This window comes from Nerophis ophidion, linkage group LG22, assembly GCF_033978795.1.
Source record: "Nerophis ophidion isolate RoL-2023_Sa linkage group LG22, RoL_Noph_v1.0, whole genome shotgun sequence".
NCBI classification, from domain to species: Eukaryota; Metazoa; Chordata; class Actinopteri; order Syngnathiformes; family Syngnathidae; genus Nerophis; species Nerophis ophidion.
In genome coordinates, this window is record NC_084632.1 from 21,867,152 (window position 1) to 21,890,790 (window position 23,639).

At 42.5% G+C, this 23,639-nt stretch overlaps 1 long non-coding RNA gene across 1 annotated transcript; it reads right to left on the reverse strand.

Annotated features, from left to right (window-relative positions):
- Nucleotides 1-12,603: 12,603 nt before the first annotated feature.
- Nucleotides 12,604-22,902, reverse strand: LOC133540681 (uncharacterized). Its single transcript, XR_009803693.1, has 7 exons — nucleotides 21,717-22,902; nucleotides 21,043-21,177; nucleotides 17,824-17,899; nucleotides 16,840-16,917; nucleotides 16,229-16,306; nucleotides 15,619-15,696; nucleotides 12,604-13,045 (listed from the first exon to the last, which is right to left on the reverse strand). It is a non-coding gene; the product is annotated as an uncharacterized LOC133540681 (long non-coding RNA).
- Nucleotides 22,903-23,639: the final 737 nt, after the last annotated feature.

Here is a 23,639-nt window from a genome sequence, read left to right on the forward strand (position 1 = left end):
AAAAAGGGACGTTTTTGTCATGAAAAGGGGAGTTTTTTGTGGTTGGTGCACTATTTGCAAGTGTATATTGTGTTTTTTATGTTGATTTAACACGGATCAATCGTCCTGTCCCCTTAGCAGAAAAACAGCCCCAAAGCATGATGTTTCCACCCCCATGCTTCACAGTAGTTATGGTGTTCTTGGGACGCAACTCAGTATTCTTCTTCCTCCAAACACGACGAGTTGAGTTTATACCAAAATGGATACATGGATGATACAGCAGAGGATTGGGAGAATGTCATGTGGTCAGATGAAACCAAAATACAACTTTTTGGTATAAACTCAACTCGTCGTGTTTGAAAGAAGAAGAATACTGAGTTGCATCCCAAGACCACCATACCTACTGTGAAGCATGGGGGTGGAAACATCATGCTTAGGGGCTGTTTTTCTGCTAAGGGGACAGGACGATTGATCCGTGTTAAGGAAAGAATGAATGGGGCCATGTATCGTGAGATTTTGAGCCAAAACCTCCTTCCATCAGTGAGAGCTTTGAATGGTAGACCAAATACTTATTTTCCACCATAATTTACAAATAGATTATTTAAAATTCCTACAATGTCAATTCCTGGCTTTTTTTTCAAATTCTGTCTCTCACAGTTGAAGTGTACCTATGATGAAAATTACAAACCGCTGTCATCATTTTAAGTGGGAGAACTTGGTGGCTGACTAAATACTTTTTTGCCCCACTGTAACTCTGACAAAAACAATCTGAAGTTGTCTTTATTTTCAAGTTATCCTGCCGTGATTTTACCAGTCCGGCCCAATTGGGAGTAGATTTTTCCCCTGTGGCCCCCGATCTAAAATGAGTTTGACACCCCTGCCCTAGTGGTAGTTTGGCTGAGTTTGCTCTCAGTGCTGCTAGAGTGATCCTGACGTGCGAAGAGTTGACAACCGGGCCTGACGTCACGCGCAACCGATGTACCGAATCATGGCATCGTTGAACTTTATGGGAATTTGTCGGAGCCAGATTGTACTCATCCCTAAATAGTAAATAAACTTTATTCAAAATATTATTCATAGATGAGAAAAGTTGTTAGATTGGGGTGTGACCTAAAATATTTTATTTAATGATGCTGTGATTCAGTAAAATGATGAGTGGGTAGTGAAAAGTGTTGATGTGGGTCAGAGGTTGAGGGCGGACCTTCTCTCTATGCACTCCGTGGCCAACTCACAGTTGTCTGTAGTGTAGGATGAGGACTGGAGAAAGTGTGGATTCATCATTGTTGACTGCTCTGACCTCCTGGCACCGATAGAGGCTTCGAAAACTCTGCCCATTATCTTTGCCCTCTGGCCTGTTTGGGCAAGTCATCCAAGGATGGGCAGCAACTCTGGCAGCCCGGGGCCAAACTTCGCTGACTGCCAGCCCACTCATGCCACAGATTCAGTGTCAGCAAGCTTTTTTTGTTGCCTGGCCTCTATGCGGCTCTGTGTGCTTATAGAGGAAAATGTTTAACTGAAGTGTGATTAACGGAAAATAACTGATTTTAGACTGAATGCTCTGCGTCGGCCGCCCTTGACTGAGGCAGTTTGGCCCGGGGCTTGTGGAGCCAGACTGGACAGATCCTGGACAGGACAGTGAGGATCTGGAGGAGCCATGCCCTTGAATGGCAGAGTACAGTCGGCATGACAAAGTAGCCACCTTGCATATGCACCAAGTTCATCACGTTTAAATCCATCCATCCATTTTCTACCGCTTGTCTCTTTTGGGATCGGGGGGGTGCCGGAGCCACACACTAGGGCCAATTTAGTTTTGCCAATCAACCTATCCCCAGGTGCATGTCTTTGGTGATGGGAGGAAGCCGGAGTAGTGTGAAGTGAAGTGAATTATATTTATATAGCGCTTTTTCTCTAGTGACTCAAAGCGCTTTACATAGTAAAACCCAATATCTAAGTTACATTTAAACCAGTGTGGGTGGCACTGGGAGCAAGTGGGTAAAGTGTCTTGCGAAAGGGCACAACAGCAATAACTAGGATGGCAGAAGCGGAGATCGAACCTGGAACCCTCAAGTTGCTGGCATGGCCACTCTACCAACCGAGCTGTACCCGGAGAAAACCCACGCAGTCACGGGAAAAATATGCAAACTCCACACAGAAAGATCTCGAGACCGGGATTGAACACAGGATTACTCAGGACTTTTGTATTGTGAGGCTCACCTTTGTATTGTGAGGCACATGCACTAACCCCTTTTTCACCGTGCTGCCCTCATGTTTATATCTTGTCATTTCATACGTCTCCTTGGACGTATCCTCGCTCATCCATGCAGACTGGACTCTGGCCAAGAGTTGATGGGTGGCCGAGAGTAGAGTCCAGTCTCTTGGTTGCTTTGTTGGGTCTGCTCCTGTCCCTGGCCATGTTACTCCCCACCCGAGCAGAAGATGGCGTGGAACACTACAGAGGCCACCACAGTGTTTGTTTGTTTTGTTCTTATTTTTGTTTTACTTTTGTGGCTATGTGTAAAAGTGGCTGGTTGCATCAGCTCTGCTCTTTTAAAGGCCTACTGAAATTAGATTTTCTTATCTACACAAGGATAGCAGGTCCATTCTATGTGTCATACTTGATCATTTCGCGATATTGCCATATTTTTTGCTGAAAAGATTTAGTAGAGAACATCGCCGATAAAGTTCGCAACTTTTGGTCGCTAACAAAAAAGCCTTGCCTGTACCGGAAGTAGCAGACGATATGCGTGTGACGTCACGGGTTGTAGGGCTCTTCACATCCTCACATTGTTTATAATCATAGCCACCAGCAGCAAGAGCAATTTGGACCGAGAAAGCGACAATTTCCCCATTAATTTGAGCGAGGACGAAAGATTTGTGGATGAGGAAATTTAGAGTGAAGCACCAAAAAAAAAAAGAAAAAAAAAGAAAAGGCGATGGCAGTGGGAGCGATTCAAATGTTATTAGACACATTTACTAGGATAATTCTGGAAAATCCTGTATCTGCTTATTGTGTTAAAAGTGTTTTAGTGAGATTATAAAGTCATACCTGAAGGAGCCAAGATCACAGCTGCCTTTTTGACAGCCGCTCAAGTCTCCGGTAAAAGCTGACTTAATATCACAATTTTCCCATCCAAAAACTTGCTGGTTGATATGTGGTAAAGAAACATGTTCTCTTGACCGCTCTGTGTTAAAGCTTCACGACAAACAAAGAGACACCGGCTGTGTTTCGGTTGGTAAAGGCAGTTGCAATCCAACGCTTTCCACCAACAGCATTATTCTTTATAGTCTCCATTATTAACACATTGCAAAAGATTCAGCAACACAGAAGTCCAAAATACTGTGTAATTATACGATTAAAAACAGACTAGTTTTAGCCGTGAGTGGTGCTGGGAGAAGATGTCCGCTCCAACCAATAACGTCACAAGCACGTATCAATATACGTGTCATCATTCCGCAATGTTTTCAACAGGATACCTCGCGGGAAATTTAAAATTGTAATTTAGTAAACTAAACCGGCCGTATTGGCATGTGTTGCAATGTTAAGATTTTATCATTAATATATAAACTATCAGACTGCGTGGTCGGTAGTATGGGGTTTCAGTAGGCCTTTAATGTCTTTAATGGTCTTTGTGTTCCTGCATGTTTCCCTCTTACACACATGTTTATGTGTGCTATGGCTGTGAGTTTGTTTTCCCTTGGCCTCAGTCTGGACTCCCTCTCCAGGTGCTCAGGCTTATCACTGTTTTTTTTTTTTCAACACCCCCCGCCCCCTAGCGTTTACCTGTTTCTCACCATTGTTGTAAGGGGCGCCGGAAGTTGGCAGACCCGTCAGCGATCCTGTTCTGTCTGCCTGTAATGTTTGTCTTCTCTTGAATGGGATTGTGCCGAAAATCTTAAATTCCCCTCGGGATTATAAAAGCAGTGTTTTTCAACCACCGTGAGATACAGTCTGGTGTGCGGTGAGAGATTATGTAATTTCACCTATTTGGGTTTAAAATATTGCAAACCAGTAATAATTGCAAACCAGTAATTATAGTCTGCAAATGATGTGTTGTTGTTGAGTGTCGGTGCTGTCTAGGGCTCCGCAGAGTAACCGTGTAATACTCTTCCATATTAGTAGGTGGCAGCCGGTAGCTAATTGCTTTGTAAATGTCAAAAGGTGAGTGCCCCTAGGAAAAGGCATTGAAGCTTAGGGAAGACTATGCAGAAAAAAACTAAGACTGAACTGGCTACAAAGTAAACAAAAACAGATTGCTGGACGACAGCAAAGACTTACTGTGGTGCAAAGACGACGTGCACATTGTACATCAGAACACGACATGACAATCAACAATATCCCCACAAAGAAGGAACAACTGAAATAGTCTTAAAACAGAGCAGATGCAAGGAATATCGCTCAAAGGAAAACATGAAACTGCTACAGGAAAATACCAAAAAAAGAGAAAAAGCCACCAAAATAGGAGCGCAAGACAAGAACTAAGACACTACACAGGAAAACAGCAAAAAACTCCTAATAAGTCAAGGTATGATGTGACAGGTGGTGAGAGTACACCTACTTTGAGACAAGAGCTATAGTCATGCATGCTTGGTTATGGTTTAGAGCAGGAATGCCCATTACGTCAATCGCGAGCTACCGGTCGATCGTGGAGGGTGTGTCAGTCGATCGCAAACCTAAAAATTGGTGATCATCAATCTTTACTACGACGTCCCTTTCGTCACTTGATTGACATTCACAGCACGGCTTCTGAGATGACGCTGGCTGCTGCCAGATCATTATTAAGAAAACATGACCGAGAGGAGGGCGAGAAACACTTTTTATTACAACACTCTCGCGCGTTCCTGCTGTCAAAACCCTGAAGACAGACTGCAGAGTTCCTGTCTTCACAATAAAAGCCCTGCTTCATCCTGCCTGCGCTAACAAAATAAGAGTCTCAGAAAGCTAGCGTGCACAAGTTAGCAACCTAGGGAGTTGGCCGTCAATGTATTTATCGCAAAATGTATAAAAGCGAGTATGGAAGCTGGACAAATAAGACGCCAAAAACAAACCCCTTTCATGTTATCAGCACTACAGTCTGATTCCAAACAATGCAAGTGATCAGAATCAGGTAATACATGAACTTATATTCTTGTCTTCATGAAACAAAAGAAATGTATATGTTGCGATCCGCCACACGGATCGTTTGTTGTTTATATTTTTGTGTTTTGCTTATTTCTGGACTCTGCCGATCGCTTTGTTTGAGCACTTCCTTGTTTCCTCTATGCAACAGTTGCGTTAGTAATTCCCTTTTTGTATGTACTTTGCTAAGTCTTAGCTTAGCCTCCGCGCGCTCGGCACGCGCTTCTAAGGACTTTGAACTCGACTCTTGCGAACCGTTAGTTGTGCCAATGCACGCTTTCCGTGCATTGGCATACCTTTATTTTACCCTTTGGACAAGTGTTCTTTTGTTGTATTTGGTATATTAAACAAGCTCCTACCCTCAATCCTGCTGCTCCAAGTCCTGTAGCATCCGGGGGTGACACTTCACGCACCCAAATGCGTCGCGCTCGCAACACTATATGTGTTAAACATGCTTGTGTTATCATTAAACACCTTTAACGTGTTAACAAAAACGTCTCTTTCATAAATAATTACATAAAAATTATATATATGAATGAGGTAGATTCCTTCGACTCGTTCAATTGAAAAGTAGCTCGCCTGCAGAAAAAGTGTGGGCACGCCTGGTTGAGAGTCATACCCAACAATTGCAACAACGACTTTTTACTGTCAACTGAGTTTTGTTTTTTAAATATTCCTGCTGGTGGCGTACCTTGGCATTTTTTCAACGCAAAAAATATGCCTTGGCTCAAAAAAGGTTGAAAAGTGAAGTGAAGTGAAGTGAATTATATTTATATAGCGCTTTTTCTCTATTGACTCAAAGCGCTTTACATAGTTAAACCCAATATCTAATTTTTACATTTAAACCAGTGTGGGTGGCACTGGGAGCAGGTGGGTAAAATATCTTGCCAACGACAAAACGGCAGTGAATAGCAGTCCTGGGTTCATTCCCGGGCTCGGGATCTTTCTGTGTGGAGTTTGCATGTCCTCCCCGTGAATGCGTGGGTTTCCAGTGGGTACTCCGGCTTCCTCCCACTTCCAAAGACATGCACCTCGAATAAATAAACAATGATTTAAAACATGCACCTGGGGATAGGTTGATTGGCAACACTAAATGGGCCCTAGTGTGTGAATGTGAGTGTGAATGTTGTCTATTTTACTGTTTTAATTGCTTTTAACCTTTAAAATTGTTTTTAATCCTATTTATTTTTATATTGTTTTTATATTGGTTTTATATTTATTTATTTTTTGTTTTTATTCAGTCTTTGGTGGAGTATAATATTGTTTTTAATATTCTTTTTAACATGGCTGTGCAGCACTTTGGAAACATTATTGTTGTTTAAATGTGCTATAGAAATAAAGTGGATTGGATTGGATTGTCTATCTGTGTTGGCCCTGCAATTAGGTGGTGACTTGTGCAGGGTGTATCCCGCCTTCCGCCCGAATGCAGCTGAGATAGGCTCCAGCGACCCCCCGCCAACCCAAAAGGGAAAAGCGGTAGAAAATGGATGAATGGATGGATGATTCTGATTCTGATGTTGAAGTTAGTCCTGACTCTTATTTCAAAGTCACCGTGCAACCTTCGCCCTCGCCGTGCGCAGCCAGAGGTAGAGCGCGGAGAGGAGAGGAGGGTAAAAAGATGGAAAGGTGATGACCGGCCAGTTTGAGCAAGGGGAGGGAAAACAATGGCTGCCAGCCACAAAGGATGCTTTCCCGTCTGTTTTTCAGCTCCATTAATATCACAGCTCCATCCTGCAAATACCCTCATTCATTATTCATGAGGCAAGTGGGGAGGAAGGTGGGCAGGCGAAAGGCCAGTGGTAGCTGCAATCAGTCCCGCTTTAAATGACACTGAGCGACAGAGCCTGAGGTTTTATGGCTCGGCGCTCAAATGAGTAGTAAAAAAAAAGGAAGAAAAAAGTCTGAGTGGGCCCGCTGTTAATGACCAGCAGGAAGCCTTAGAGGAAGCAACGCTCGTAAAGCTTGCCTCCACGCTGGCTAACAAATCTGCCCAAACTCCATCTCCACCGTACATTGAAACAACGTGGTCCTGGACCCACTCACACACATCTTTCACTTATTACCAAAAACTTGGACTCCTTTTATGACCTCTTTTAATAGATTACACCTAACTCTTCACCTAAAAGTTCCTTCATTTTTTTAAAATGCCGCTTTAAACGCCCCCACGTCTCGTCCGAACATTTGTGGTTTCCTAAAAAAAAAAAAAAGAATAACATCAAAGGTTGGCGTATATATAAATAGCATTCATATTTTTGTCACTTTGAGCAATGAAAAACATAACTATGATGTAAAAAGCAGGTCTATTAAAGCAGTGGTTCTCAACCTTTTTTCAGTGAACATGTTTTTAATTCAAGTACCCCCTAATCAGAGCAAAGCATTTTTGGTGAAAAAAAAAAAGAGATAAAGAAGTAAAATACAGCACTATGTCATCAGTTTCTGATTTATTAAATTGTACAACAGTGCAAAATATTAGTGGTCTTTCTTGAACTATTTGGAAAAAAAGATATAAAAATAACAAAAAATTTGTTGAAAAATAAACAACTGATTCAATTATAAATAAATATTTCTCCACATAGAATAAATCATCAACTTAAAGTGCCCTCTTTGGGGATTGTAATAGAGATCCATCTGGATTCATGAACTTAATTCCAAACATTTCTTCACAAAAAAATATCTTTAACGTCAATATTTATGGAACATGTCCACAAAAAATCGAGCTGTCAACTCTGAATATTGCATTGTTGCATTTGCTTTTACAGTTAATGAACTTACATTCATGTTTTGTTGAAGTATTATTCCATAAATATATTTATAAAGGATTTTTGAATTTTTGCTGTTTTTAGAATATTTTTTAAAAATCTCACGTGTCATGGTCCACGTCTTAGACCATGTCTCATTCTGGGTTTTGTTCTGTTTTGTGTTGTATTTGATGTCTTTGGTTCCCGGTGGCAGAGGGGTTAGTGCGTCTGCCTCACAATACGAAGGTCCTGCAGTCTTGGGTTCAATCCCAGGCTCGGGATCTTTCTGTGTGGAGTTTGCATGTTCTCCCCGTGAATGCTTGGGTTCTCTCCGGGTACTCCGGCTTCCTCCCACTTCCAAAGACATGCACCTGGGGATAGGTTGATTGGCAATACTAAATTGGCCCTAGTGTGTGAATGTGAGTGTGAATGTTGTCTGTCTATCTGTGTTGGCCCTGCGATGAGGTGGCGACTTTTCCAGGGCGTACCCCACCTTCCTCCCGATTGTAGCTGAGATAGGCGCCAGCGCCCCCCTGCGACCCCAAAAGGGAATAAGCGGTAGAAAATGGATGGATGGATGGATGGTTCCCGGTGGCACTTCCCGTTTGGTTTCTGTTGTCATGGTAACTCGTTAGTGTCACCTGTCTCTTGTTTGTCCTCGCGCACCTGATTTGTGATTATCTCCTTATTTAAGACCACCTTTGCTGTGAGCTGCCACCTTATCGTGGTAGAGGAGTTTGCGTGTCCCAATGATCCTAGGAGCTATGTTGTCCGGGGGCTTTATGCCCCCTGGTAGAGTCTCCCAAGGCACACAGGTTCTAGGTGAGGGATCAGACAAAGAGCAGCTCGAAGACCTCTATGAAGAAGAAAAAACATGGACCCAGATTTCCCTCGCACGGACGCGGGTCACCGGGGCCTCCCTCTGGAGCCAGGCCCGGTGGTGGAGCACGATGGCGAGCGCCTGGTGGCCGGGCCTGTTCTCATGGGGCCCGGCCGGGCACAGCTCGAAGAGGCAACATGGGTCACCCCTCCAATGGGCTCATCACCCATAGCAGGGGCCATAGAGGTCGGGTGCAATGTGAGCTGGGCGGGCAGCCGAAGGCAGGGCACTTGGCGGTCCGATCCTCGGCTACAGAAGCTAGCTCTTGGGACGTGGAACGTCACGTCACTGGGGGGGAAAGAGCCTGAGCTAGTGCGCGAAGTCGAGAAATTTCGGCTGGACGTAGTCGGACTCACTTCGACGCACAGCAAGGGCTCTGGAACCACTTCTCTCTCGAGAGGGACTGGACCCTCTTCCACTCTGGCGTTGCCGGCAGTGAGAGGCGACGGGCTGGGGTGGCAATTCTGGTTGCCCCCCCGGCTCAAAGCCTGCATGTTGGAGTTTAACCTGGTGGACGAAAAGGTAGCCTCCCTCCGCCTTCGGGTGGGGGGACGGGTCCTGACTGTTGTTTGTGCTTACGCACCAAACAGCAGTTCATAGTACCCACCCTTTTTGGGAGCACTCGAGGGAGTACTGGAAAGTGCACCCCCGGGTGATTCCCTTGTCCTACTGGGGGACTTCAACGCTCTCGTTGGCAGCGACAGTGAAACCTGGAGAGGCGTGATTGGGAACAATGGCCGCGCGGATCTGAACCCGAGTGGTGTTTTGTTATTGGACTTTTGTGCTCGTCACAGTCTGTCCATAACAAACACCATGTTCAAACATAAGGGTGTCCATATGTGCACTTGGCGCCAGGACACCCTAGGCCGCAGTTCCATTGTGTCATCGGATTTGCGGCCTTATGTTTTGGACACTCGGGTGAAGAGAGGGGCGGAGCTTTCTACCGATCACCACCTGGTGGTGAGTTGGCTGCAATGGTGGGGGAGGATGCCGGCCAGACCTGGGAGGCCCAAACGCATTGTGAGGATCTGCTGGGAACGTCTGGCAGAGTCTCCTGTCAGAGAAAGTTTCAATTCCCACCTCCGGAAGAACATTGAACATGTCACGAGGGAGGTGCTGGACATTGAGTCCGAGTGGACCATGTTCCGCACCTCTATTGTTGAGGCGGCTGATCGGAGCTGTGGCCGCAAGGTAGTTGGTGCTTGTCGGGGCGGCAATCCCAAAACCCCTTGGTGGACACCAGCGGTGAGGGATGCCGTAAAGCTGAAGAAGGAGTCCTATCGGGTCCTTTTGGCTCATAGGACTCCGGAGGCAGTGGACAGGTACCGACAGGCCAAGCGGTGTGTAGCTTCAGCGGTCGCGGAGGCAAAAACTCGGACATGGGAGGAGTTCGGGGAAGCCATGGAAAATGACTCTGGGGCTGTCTTGGTTGACAAGACTTTGCAGCATCGCGTGGACATCGGGGGCGGTACCTCTGGATTAGCAGACCGGGGTGGTGGTTCCTCTCTTTAAGAAGGGGGACCGGAGAGTGTGTTCCAACTATCATGGGATCACACTCCTCAGCCTTCCCGGTAAGGTTTATTCAGGTGTACTGGAGAGGAGGCTACGCCGGAAAGTCGAACCTCGGATTCAGGAGGAACAGTGTGGTTTTCGTCCTGGTCGTGGAACTGTGGACCAGCTCTATACTCTCGGCAGGGTTCTTGAGGGTGCATGGGAGTTTGCTCAACCAGTCTACATGTGCTTTGTGGACTTGGAGAAGGCATTCAACCGTGTCCCTCGGGAAGTCCTGTGGGGAGTGCTCAGAGAGTATGGGGTATCGGACTGTCTTATTATGGCAGTCCGATCCCTGTACGATCAGTGCCAGAGCTTGGTCCGCATTGCTGGCAGTAAGTCGAACACATTTCCAGTGAGGGTTGGACTCCGCCAAGGCTGTCCTTTGTCACCGATTCTGTTCATAACTTTTATGGACAGAATTTCTAGGCGCAGTCAAGGCGTTGAGGGGTTCCGGTTTGGTGACCGCAGGATTAGGTCTCTGCTTTTTGCAGATGATGTGGTCCTGATGGCTTCATCTGACCGGGATCTTCAGCTCTCACTGGATCGGTTCGCAGCCGAATGTGAAGCGACCGGAATGAGAATCAGCACTTCCAAGTCCGAGTCCATGGTTCTCGCCCGGAAAAGGATGGAATGACATCTCCGGGTTGGGGAGGAGACCCTGCCCCAAGTGGAGGAGTTCAAGTACCTAGGAGTCTTGTTAACGAGTGGGGGAAGAGTGGATCGTGAGATCGACAGGCGGATCGGTGCGGCATCTTCAGTAATGCGGACGTTGCACCGATCCGGTTGTGGAGAAGAAGGAGCTGAGCCAGAAGGCAAAGCTCTCAATTTACCGGTCAATCTACGTTCCCATCCTCACCTATGGTCATGAGCTTTGGGTCATGACCGAAAGGATAAGATCACGGGTACAAGCGGCGAAATGAGTTTCCTCCGCCGTGTGGCGGGGCTCTCCCTTAGAGATAAGGTGAGAAGCTCTGCCATCCGGGAGGAACTCAAAGTAAAGCCGCTGCTCCTCCACATCGAGAGGAGCCAGATGAGGTGGTTCGGGCATCTGGTCAGGATGCCACCCGAACGCCTCCCTAGGGAGGTGTTTAGGGCACGTCCAACCGGTAGGAGGCCACGGAGAAGTCCCAGGACACGTTGGGAAGACTATGTCTCCCGGCTGGCCTGGGAACGCCTCGGGATCCCCCGGGAAGAGCTAAACGAAGTGGCTGGGGAGAGGAAAGTCTGGGTTTTCCCTGCTTAGGCTGTTGCCCCCACGACCCGACCTCGGATAAGCGGAAGAAGATGGATGGATGGATGGATCGATGAAAAATATTTTACCATCTCATGGGGGCATCTTGTGGGTATGTCTTTAGCGTGTGTGTGTGTGTGTGTGTGTGTGTGTGTGTGTGTGTGTGTATGTGTGCGTGGGTGTGTGTGTGTGTGTGCGTGCGTGCGTGCGTGCGAGTGTGTGTGTTCCTAAAGTCTCAGAAATGGTAATGTCCTTAACCCTAATCCCAATGCAGGATAGACCTAACAGTTGCTATTGACTTTGTGAACATTTACCACCGAGGATTCCGACTATTCAATTCCATTTCAACTGGGTCTGCAGACGAGGAGGGAGGAGGTCCCCTGGCGCCATGTTGCTCACACGCAAAACACACACACACACACACACACATACGTGTTTGGGTGACATATGAGGACTTATGACAAAAACGTGACATATGGGGACATGCCTTTCCAATGGTCCTACAGGCCTGGGACTCAGACGGTTAGTGAACCAGAATTTTAGAAACACAGTGGTCTATTGAGATTTTTGCAACTCTTTTGTTTTTTTCTGAACCTGATTTTTATGGTACATATGAGGACTTGTCAGGTTTAGGTGACAAATGAAGACCAGAGTGTTTAAGATTTCAAGTTTATGTGACATATGACGACCATGACGTCACAGAGTGTTTAAGATTTCAAGTTTATGTGACATATGATGACCATGACGTCACAGAGTGTTTAAGATTTCAAGTTTAGGTGACATATGATGACCATGACGTCACAGAGTGTTTAAGATTTCAAGTTTGTGAAATATGACAACCATGACATCACAGAGTGTTAAAGATTTCAGGTTCATGTGACATATGAGGCTAATGACATCAGAGACTTAACAAAACCACCTGAGTTGGTTTAGTTGATGTGTTGTCATTTTAAAAAAAAATCCCAATCCCATGCTACTGTAATCTAAAACCAAGAAGAGTTTAAAAGAAACATGGGTAAAAATGTAATTGTCGATTAAGTGTAACTGAATTGTTTTTGTGGATTTTGTCGCTAAGAACTATCTGGAATAAATACAAAACGCCTGCTGTTTATTTTGCTTTTTTAATTGCTGGTAACATACTCAAACTACCACAGAAGATGTGGGAAAACATTTTTTTTCCCTTTTTTTAATATAATTCTGTTATGGATGTAGTACTTGATGGCAAGCCAATCTCTGTCCTGTAGAGCTACTAGTTCTTTATGGAGGCAGGCTTCACAATCTTTTTTACCTGGTACTTTGTTGCCAGTTACAAAATGCAACATGTGTCATTCAACTGCTTCCACTTCTTCCCCTTTGCAGTTGTCATAAAGGAGACAAAATACAATTTCTTACTGAAGGAATAAGGACTATAATACAGTGAAAAGGTGCAAAACGTAATATAATATTCTAGTAAATGATGTAGATTATTTATTTACCCCGCTTTGGAGTGGACCAAGTGGAAGAAGCTTGAGACATACCCACTTCCAGCGATTTGTCCTGCTTTCAATCTGAAAGGAAGAATTAGAAAACTGTAAAAGTAAACATTTAACATATTGTGCTTTGTGAAGCAGCGGAGTATGTGTTGTCCGTCTATTTATCAATAATGCAGACGAGGAGTGTTGGCTGAGTTCTTAACGTTTGCTTTCAGAGCGTGCATATCACAACATACAAGATGCCGTCATGGCGACACAACCTATACCGGGCTACCGCGCATGCTCGTCACTCCTGTTGCATGCTGGGTAGGGTAGTTCTTTTTTCCCCTGGCTCATAACATCACAATATAGTACCATGTATATGCGTTCAGTTTATCAAAGCACCAAGCAAACAGATATGGTCATAATTATTTTAAGTGCACTACGCAGAATAAACACAACATTATTAATATTGCTAGTAAGGATAATTTGATCAAAAATTCCCTAAAACAGCCCACTACCTATAATATAAGTTTTTTAAACATAAGATCCCTGATAAAAAAAAAAGTTTCTGCTGTTACCTCAGAAATTGCCTGTTCAGAAGTTATGATTGTGGCTCAGAGATTTGTATGTAGATTATATTTATTTTCCATAACAAACAGGATAACTTAAATACCCTGGCAGTGGCAATAAGCTTAAATGTTTGTATTTACATTTTTTGAGTTGATTTTCATAAAATTTGCTATTTAACTGCTACTGTTTAACAAGGACTGATTTAAATTGTGTTTGCACGACAAATGTTTAGGCGCTTTTGTTCATGTGGGAGAATATTCCAATAAAGGTGCACTACACACTACTTTTGAATTCATTATTGGGCTTTGCGTATACAATGCATTTAATCGCGATTAATAAGAGAAATAGTGCGATTAACTTCGATTAAAAATTTTAATCATTGCCCAGCCCTAATATATATACAAACCCCGTTTCCATAAAAGTTGGGAAATTGTGTTAGATGTAAATATAAACTGAATACAATGATTTGCAAATCCTTTTCAACCCATATTCAATTGAAAGCATTACAAAGACAACATATTTGATGTTCAAACTCAAACTTTTTTTTTTTTGCAAATAATAATTAACTTTGAATTTCATGGCTGCAACACGTGCCAAAGTAGTTGAGAAAGGGCATGTTCACCACTGTGTTACATCACATTTTCTTTTAACAACACTCAATAAACGTTTGGGAACTGAGGAAACTAATTGTTGAAGCTTTGAAAGTAGAATTCTTTACCATTCTTGCTTGATGTACAGCTTAAGTTGTCGTGTTTTACGCTTCATAATGCGCTACACATTTTCGATGGGAGACATGTCTGGACTGCAGGCGGGCCAGGAAAGTACTCGCACTCTTTTACTACGAAGACACGCTGTTGTAACACGTGGCTTGGCATTGTTTTGCTGAAATAAGCAGGGGCGTCCATGATAATGTTGCTTGGATGACAACATATGTTGCTCCAAAACCTGTATGGACCATTCAGCATTAATGGTGCCTTCTCAGATGTGTAAGTTACCCATGCTTTGGGCACTAATACACCCCCATACCATCACACATGCTGGCTTTTGAACTTTGCGCCGGATGGTTATTTTCCTCTTTGTTCCGGAGAACACCACGTCCACAATTTCCATATATAATTTGAAATGTGGACTCGTCAGACCACAGAACACTTTTCCACTTTGCATCAGTCCATCTTAGATGAGCTCGGGCCCAGCGAAGCCCGCGGCGTTCCTCTGTCTTGTTGATAAATGGCATTTGCTTTGCATAGTAGAGTTTTAACTTGCATTTACAGATGTAGCGACCAACTGTAGTAACTGACAGTGGTTTTCTGAAGTATTTCTGAGCCCATGTGGTAATATCTTTTACACACTGATGTCGGTTTTTAATGCAGTACATCGCTTACGTGCAGTGATTTCTCCAGATTCTCTGAACCTTTTGATAATTTTACGGACCGTAGATGGTAAAATCCCTAAATTCTTTGCAAAAAAAATGTTTAGCAGTTTTAACATCAAATATGTTGTCTTTGTAGCATATTCAACAGAATTGGGGTTGAAAATTCTTTGCAAATCATTGTATCCTGTTTATATGTACATCTAACACAATTTCCCAACTCATATGGAAACGGGGTTTGAATGTATTTATATATACATAGCCTATTATTTGCGCACTATTTACAAGTTATGTACCAAAAACACGACCACCGAAAAAATACTTTGATCAATGAAAACAGCGCTGCAGAAACCGGCTGTAAACAAGAGGCACTGCATTTTCTGAATTGAAACACTCATTTTAAAGCTTTGACATTAACATTTTAACACACACTAATCTGGTTCAGAAAATATGAGGACCTTATATGAAACACACCTAGGTCTTTCTTGGTTCAAACAATATGAGGACATGACGAGTGCTCACATGTAGAATTTATGTTGTTGACTTGTAACATCTCCTGTTTTGCTAAACATGAGTTCCAAACTCCCTACTGACTAACATGGATGTACCCTTACGGAAATGTTGTCATATAAACTGATCTGTGAGAGATTAAAATTAATAAATGTCTTTCAAAATATAGGTTGGGTCAAATTTAGAGCAGATATAGTAAAAATAGACATGTAATAACCTGTTGGAGGGATGAAGTCGGTTTATGGCTGTCATCTGAATCTAGAGAATGTTGAGATAGAACCTCAACAGTTGGTTTCTGCAACAAAAAACAAAAATATAATGTCATAACTAATTAATTATAACATTCTCACCACTTTTTGTTGATAAAAATCTGAGCATACAATGCCAGATAAAGGGTAAAGATTATTACAGAGTTTCAGCTCTTAGACAATTCATTAAGAATGTAACACACACAAAAATCTGGTTCAGAAAATATGAGGACATGAATTGAGACACTCATTTTAAAGCTTTGACATTAACATTGTAACACACATTTTCAGGTTCAGAAAATATGAGGACCTTATATGAAACACACCTAAGTCTTTCTTGCTTCAAACAATATAAGGACATGACGAGTGCTCACATGTAGAATTTATGTTGTTGACTTGTAACATCTCCTGTTTTGCTAAACATGAGTTCTAAACTTTCTACTGACTAACATGGATGTACCCTTGCGAAAAAGTTGTCATATAAACTGATCTGTGAGAGATTAAAATAAATAAATGTCTTTCAAAATATAGGTTGGGTCAAATTTAGAGCAGATATAGTAAAAATAGACATGTAATAACCTGTTGGAGGGATGAAGTCAGTTAATGGCTCACATCTGAATCTGGAGAATGTTGAGATGGAACCTCAACAGTTGGTTTCTGCAACAAAACACAAAAATATAATGTCAGAACTAATTAATTATAACATTATCAGCACTTTTTGTTGATAAAACTCTGAGCATACAATGCCAGATAAATAGTAAAGATTATTACAGAGTTTCAGCTCTTAGACAATTAACTAAGAATATAAAACACACTAAAATCTGGTTCAGAAAATATGAGGACCTGAATTGAAACACACATTTTAAAGCTTGGACATTAACATTGTAACACACACTAATCTGGTTTAGAAAATATGAGGACCTTATATGAAACACACCTAAGTCTTTCTTGGTTCAAACAATATAAGGACATGACGAGGGGTCACATGTAGAATGTATGTTGTTGACTTGTAACATCTCCTGTTTTGCTAAACATGAGTTCCAAACTCCTTACTGACTAACATGGATGTACCCTTACGAAAATGTTGTCATATAAACTGATCTGTGAGAGATTAAAATTAATAAATGTCTTTCAAAATATAGGTTGGGTCACATTTAGAGCAGATATAGTAAAAATAGACTTGTAATAACCTGTTGGAGGGATGAAGTCGGTTTATCGCTCACATCTGAATCTGGAGAATGTTGAGATAGAACCCCAACAGTTGGTGTCTGCAACAAAACACAAAAATATAATGTCAGAACTAATTAATTATAACATTAACAACCACTTTTGGTTGATAATATTCTGATCATATAATTCTACATAAACAGTAAAGATTATTATAGCGTTTTAGCTCTTAGACTATTATTTAAGAATGTAACATTCACTAAAATGTGGTTCAGAAAATATGAGGACCTGGATTGAAACACTCATTTTAAAGCTTTGAATTAAACATTGTAACACACACTAATGTGGTTCAGAAAAATATGAGGACCTTATATGAAACACACTGAAGTCTTTTTTAGTTCAAACAATATGAGTACATGACAAGTGATCACATATAGAATTCATGTTGCTGACCTGTAACATCTCCTGTTTTGCTAAACATGAGTTGTAAATTCCACAGACTAACATGGATGTACGCTTAAAAAATGTTGTCATATAAACTGATCTGTGAGAGGTTAAAAGGATTAAATGTCTTTTGAAGTATAGGTTGTGTCAAGTTTTTAGCAGATATAGGGCAGCACGGTGGGTCAGGGGTTAGTGCATGTGCGTCACAAATCGAAGGTCCTGAGTTAAATCCTGGGCTCGTGATCTTTCTGTGTGGAGTTTGCATGTTCTCCCCGTGACTGCGTGGGTTCCCTCCGGGTACTCCGGCTTCATCTTACCTCCAAAGACATGCACCTGGGGATAGGTTGATTGGCAACACTTAATTGGCCCTAGTGTGTGAATGTGAGTGTAAATGTTGTCTATTTGTGTTGGCCGTGTAATGAGGTGGCGACTTGTCCAGGGTGCACTCCGCCTTCCGCCCGAATGCAGCTCAGATAGGCTCAAGCACACCCCGCCAACCCAAAAAAGGGACAGGTAGTAGAAAATGGATGGATGGATGGATAGTAAAATAGTCAAGAAATAACCTGTTGGAGGGATGAAGTCGGTTTATCGCTCACATGAATCTGGAGAATGTTGAGATAGAACATCAACAGTTGGTGTCTGCAACAAAACACATAAAAATAATGTTAGAACTTATTAATTATAACATTATCAGCACTTTTTGTTGTTAACATTATGAGCATATAATGCCAGATAAATAGTAAAGATATTTATAGAGGGTTTCTGTCTCTTGTCCCGCTCATGTCTTGAGATGAACTTCCCTCGGTACTTGACCACAAAAGAACTTTTTTAAATTGATGCAAGAGCAAATACACCATATCCTGATAAAACAGTTTATCAATTAACAATGTTTGGAGAATCTATTTTAAAAAAGGAATAATTATAGTCGTTACTTGACTAAAAATTCAATTACAAACAGAATTACTCTTTCATAAATGTAAATAATTATTAAATTAAGTACAAACCCCGTTTCCATATGAGTTGGGAAATTGTGTTAGATGTAAATATAAACAGAATACAATGATTTGCAAATCTTTTTCAAGCCATATTCAGTTGAATATGCTACAAAGACAACATATTTGATGTTCAAACTGATAAACATTTTTTTGGTGCAAATAATCATTATCTTTAGAATTTGATGCCAGCACCACGCAACAAACAAGTTGGGAAAGGTGGCAATAAATACTGATAAAGTTAAGAAACGCTCATCAAACACTTATTTGGGACATCCCACAGGTGTGAAGGCTAATTTGGAACAGGTGGGTGCCATGATTGGGTATAAAAACAGCTTCCCAAAAAATGCTCAGTCTTTCACAGGAAAGGATGGGGCGAGGTACACCCCTTTGTCCACAGCTGCGTGAGCAAATAGTCAAACAGTTTAAGAAAAACGTTTCTCAAAGTGCAATTGCAAGAAATTTAGGGATTTCAACATCTACGCTCCATGATATCATCAAAAGGTTCAGAGAATCCGGATAAATCACTCCACGTAAGCGGCATGTCTGGAAACTAACATTGAATAACCGTGACCTTCCATCCCTCAGACGGCACTGTATCAAAAACCGACATCAATCTCTAAAGGATATCACCACATGAGTTCAGGAACACTTCAGAAAACCACTGTCACTAAATACAGTTTGTTGCTATATCTGTAAGTGCAAGTTAAAGCTCTATTATGCAAAGCGAAAGCCAATTATCAACATCCAGAAACGCCGCCGGCTTCTCTGGGCCCGAGATCATCTAAGATGGGCTGTTGCAAAGTGGAAAGGCGTTCTGTGGTCTAACGAGCCCACATTTCAAATTATTTTTGGAAATATTGGACACCGTTTCATCCGGACCAAAGGGGAAGCGAACCATCCAGACTGTTATCGACGCAAAGTTCAAAAGCCAGCATCTGTGATGGTATGGGGGTGCATTAGTGCCCAAGGCATGGGTAACTTACACATCTGTAAGTTACCCATCTGTTTGGAACAACATTTGCTGCCATTTAAGTGCCGACTTTTTCATGTACGCCCCTACTTATTTCAGCAAGACAATGCCAAGCCACATTCAGCACGTGTTCAGCTTCATAAAAAAAGAGTGCAGGTACTTTCCTGGCCGGCCTGCAGTCCTATCAAAAATGTGTGGTGCATTATGAAGCGTAAAATACGACAGAGGAGACCCCGGACTGTTGAACGACTGAAGCTCTACATAAAACAAGAATGGGAAAGAATTCCACCTTCCAAGCTTCAACAATTAGTTTCCTCAGTTCCCAAACGGTTATTGAGTGTTGTTGAAAGAAAAGGTGATGTAACACAGTGGTGAACATGCCCTTTCCCAACTACTTTGGCACTTATTGCAGCCATGAAATTCTAAGTTAATTATTATTTGTAAAAAAAAATATTCCGTTTGGATTTACATCTAACACAATTTCCCAGCTCATATGGAAACGGGGTTTGTAATTAATGTGTTACTTGAAAAAGAAAAGTTTTAAATATCTAGCATATGCAGTTGAGAGACATTTCATGAGAGCAGAGTGTGTGTGTGCCTTTAAAAAGCTGTGCCTTTTGCCAAGTGACGTGGGACTTCAGCGCCCAGACATAGCAGAATAGTTCAGCTGTATTTTTTAGCTTAGCAGTGGCAGTTAAGATAGTTCTGTTGAATGTTTTTGTTTGCGTGTGGATGAGGCCTCTTTCTATTTGATATCGTGTTTGTAATTACTTCCGGGGGTTGCTTTCATTAGTAAAAAGATATTACCTGCACTAAACCTTTTGTGCTTCTAACGCTGTCTTGTTGACATACAATCACATCAAAAGTAGCATGCCACATTACATAAAACGAATCGTAACAGCGTTGTAGTGTACATAAAAGTTATTAAATTACTCGTTACCGGTAAAAGTAACAGCATTAGTAACATCGTTTTCATATACCGCTGTTATACCATCCATCCATCCATCCATCATGTTCCGCTTTTCCGAGGTGGGGTCGCGGTGGCAGCAGCTTAAGCAGGGAAGCCCAGACTTCCCTCTCCCCAGCCACTTCGTCTAGCTCTTCCCGGGGGATCCCGAGGCGTTCCCAGGCCAGCCGGGAGACATAATCATCCCAACGTGTCCTGGGTCTTCCCCGTGGCCTCCTACCGGTTGGACGTGCCCTAAACACCTCCCTAGGGAGGCGTCCGGGTGGCATCCTGACCAGATGCCCGAACCACCTCATCTGGCTCCTCTCGATGTGAAGGAGCAGCGGCTTTACTTTGAGTTCCTCCCGGATGGCAGAGCTTCTCACCCTATCTCTAAGGGAGAGACCCAAACTCATTTGGGCCGCTTGTACCCGTGATCTTATCCTTTCGGTCATGACCCAAAGCTCATGACCATAGGTGAGGATGGGAACGTAGATCGACCGGTAAATTGAGAGCTTTGCCTTCCGGCTCAGCTCCTTCTTCACCACAACGGATCGATACAACGTCCGCATTACCGAAGACGCCACACCGATCCGCCTGTCGATCTCACCATCCACTCTTCCCCCACTCGTGAACAAGACTCCGAGGGGCCATAGAGGTCGGGTGCATTGTGAACTGGGCGGCAGCCGAAGGCAGGGCACTTGGCGGTCCGATCCTCGGCTACAGAAGCTAGCTCTTGGGACGTGGAACGCTGCTATTCCAAACACTTCTAATTAAAGCCATATAATACAACCTCTATTAGACAGTAAGGAAATGATCCAAATGAGATGTTGATACAGTTACCATTGATATGATACATAACAAGACATACCTTTCCAATCATTGATCCACTGGGCCTTAAAACAAGACTTGTCACATCCAGATCACATAAACTCGGTGGCTTCAGCCTCAGGATTACGTCTCGCTCTTCTTTTGGACACGATGTCTACATCATGTGTTGATGCGCCTAACAAATCCAAACATAAAAATGAAAAAAGTCAGTGACACAGAAATAAAACAAAGAACTAAACCCTTCAAAAACTGTTAAATTTAGGCTCAGTGCAGACATGAAGCTTCTCAAACAAAGAACTAATGTAACAATATCAGTAACATGCCAACTCCACAGTGCTTATCAGCTTGAAATATTTGTATTTGAGAAAAAGTATAAACAATTTGAAGAACTCTAGTCTGTCTTGTTTAAAATTAAGAAAAGGTTTACTAGCATAGTGATCAAGGGTGATGGGTCAAATGCAGAGAATAATTTCACCACACCTAGTGTGTGTGTGACAATCACTGCTACTTACAATCTTCCATGCAACTTTAAAAAAAAAAAATTTAAATGCCTTGGCCTTGGCCCAGAACTGAAATGCTTAATTTAACCTCATAAAATCAAATCTGATTGCAATTAATAAAAACAAACATTTAACTGTTGTTTATAATGAATTATTTTCCTATGTTAAAAAACATTGGTCTATTTAATTACGTTAAACTCCATTTTATGCTCACCTGATTCAACCATGCTGCCGAAGACTGTCAAAGATGGTTTGTGGCCAAGATAGATGTCCCCCTCTGGTGATGCAGGTCCCGGAAGTGATGTTCACTGAGCGCTCTGTTGTGCTCAAAATCGTGTGTGAAGTTTTGTATTTCGATTATAAATGGTCCTTTTGGAAAACCCTTTTTATATATATTCAATATTAAGTGTGATACGTGAGCTGTATAACTTCCAAGATGAAAATAGTTAACTAGTGATTTAGCCCTCTGTTAGGATCCGACATCATCCACTGGCCAATCAGGCAGCGCCTAACTGAAAATTGGACCAATCAGACGCCGAGACTCTTCAGAGTGGGCGGAAGTAACCATCTTGAACACAATGTAAAGTGAATACCTCCAAAAACAATCGCCAATTGAATCCAAAATTTGTCCCAAAGATAAAAATACCTAAATCATGTGCTATTGTAACCATTTGAAAATATTAAATACTGTATGTAGGGGGGGGGGGATTTATGCAAAAACCTACATTTCAGGCACATTTAAATTAATTATTGTGCGGCATTGTATTTTAGTCAACATAATAGCAAAAAGCCCAATACAGTAAAATACTGAATCAAACCAATTAAATCATCACCATAATCCCTTTATTACTAATTGTCTAGCCCAAATCCTCTCCAGATAAACCAAATGAATAGATAAAACTAACATAAAAAAGGTTCAGATCATCAGATCAGTTGAACATGTGTTATTTGATTTAGAATTTAAAAGTATGTTTATTGCTGTAATGATTAGATGTTTTTCAAAATGTTGGAGTGTGTGAGTTTCTGACCCACATGACATATGAGGACATATGACATATGAGGACAAGTGTGTGTGTGTGTGTGTCATAATAGCAAAGATGGCCACTAGGGGCAAAATCGAAGGTGAGCAAAAAAATTAAACACACTTTCACACACTTTTTCTGAAAATTTGACAAATGAAGACTTCAGAGATTTTTGGTCTGGGAACATGCTGGGAGGGTCTAGAACACGATAGCATTGCGGGAAATATGGGGACATGGAAAATGTCCCCATATTTCAACAGGTCCTCATATGTAAGGTGAAATTTCATAAAAATGTCCCCATATGTCACTTTGACAAACGCACACACACACACACACACACACACACACACACACACACACACACACACACACACACACACACACACACACACTGTTGAATGTATTATTCTCCAGTGATATAGACTCAATCGTATTTTAACCCTTCTGCTGCAGCCATACAGAGACAAACGCGCTCAACATAACAAAGGCTATTGTGTGTGTGTGTGTGTGTGTGTGTGTGTGTGTGTGTGTGTGTGTGTGTGTGTGTGTGTGTGTGTGTGTATTTGTGTGTGTGTTTGTGTGTGTGTGTGTGTGGGCGCTCAATTTGATTGAATGTGTGGCACAAATATGACACCTTTATCACTATAAAATTAAAATGTGCAAGTTTGGCTTTTTTCCCCCCAACTTTGCTCCTTTCACTAAATGTTTTTCTCCCTGGCCATTTGTCAGTCTTTGGCCTGGTCCCCAGCACCGCCCAGAGTCTCGGAGGATTGATTTCGCTCAGTCCCCTCCTCCCAGGACGCACCCCCCCCTCCTCCCTGCACCCGCCCACATCATTTATACTTGTGAGCATTAGGACTTGTCACAGCCTCTCAGTCAGGCCCTTTATCCAAACAGGCCATAGATTCTCATTAAACGGGTTGCATCTCCACTTCCTGACACGGCGGCCATCACACGTCCACTCTGCCATGTCGCCGCCGCTGACTATTAGTCCCATCCACCCGGACACACAGTAGTGAGGCCATTGCTTGTATGGCATTGTTGCAGTCATGAAAGAAAACAAGCGCGCACTTTTTCACGACATCATCATACAGTGGGGCAAAAAATTATTTTTG